Raw genomic sequence first — 1,029 nt, 5'->3', positions numbered from 1 at the left:
CAAAAGGAGCACTCATGTTTGTAGTGGCATGACGTCGACCACTTGCACTGGGACTCGTTGAAAGCATAACAAAAACCTTTTTTGTATACTGGCGCAATATTTTGACTTACTGGTGACAGTTTTGCAAAAAACTGTTTTTGTGGGAGAATTAGGTTCAACCATAAACTGACATCTTTCATACCCCATTTTAAGTTGGGGTAAACCGACATATTTTGGCGGAAAGATTCAAACGATTTTGGAACTGTGCGACGCCTATCTTCAGAACCTTCTTCCATTTTTTTATCAATTTTACCAGAAAATTCTTTGCCAGGAAGTAAAGTTAGTAACTCAATAAAATCGCCCTTCCAAATTTTTTCCTTAATTTTAGTTGTTAAGTGAAAACCTAAAGGGGAGATTTCAAATGGCAGGGGCTCTTTAAAACAAATTTCTGGGACTTGAGCTGAGGCTGGCAAAGAATAAACAGATTCCTGCAAAGGGTTAATATTAGATGTGCTGGGTGCAGCCTGGGAAAGAATTGGCAAAACCTGACTTGACCAAACATTTGCTGGTGATTATTGAGACTGCATTTGACTACTGTATTTATCGGCGTATACCGCCAACTTTTTTGCCCTGAAAAACAGGGCAAAATCGTGGGTGCGCGATATACGCCGATACCTGCTTCCCGCGCTTTGTTCGAACCACTGCACCGACATATACCGAGAGCAGTACACTCAGGTATAGTCGGGCAGGCTCGGCTCCTCTCGCGGTCACGTCGAGCCCGCCAGACTATACACGAGTGTACTCCGCTCGGTATATGTCGGCGCAGTGGTTCGAACAGAGCACGGGAAGCGGGGATCGAGCGGGGATGGCCGCAGAAGGACGCCGGACCGGACGAGGCCGCCGATGGACGCGCTGTATGACGGGCAGGACGCGATGGACGACAGGCAATACGGCAGACGAGGGGCATCCAAACTGTAAGGCCTCGTACAGACGACCGGATCTATCCGCTGGTATTGATCCGCGGATCAGTTCCAGCAGATAGATCCGGTC

This window comes from Rana temporaria, chromosome 1 (assembly GCF_905171775.1).
Source record: "Rana temporaria chromosome 1, aRanTem1.1, whole genome shotgun sequence".
NCBI classification, from domain to species: domain Eukaryota; kingdom Metazoa; phylum Chordata; class Amphibia; order Anura; family Ranidae; genus Rana; species Rana temporaria.
The sequence above is the reverse complement of the archived record's forward strand: the minus strand, read 5'-3'. Positions refer to the sequence as shown.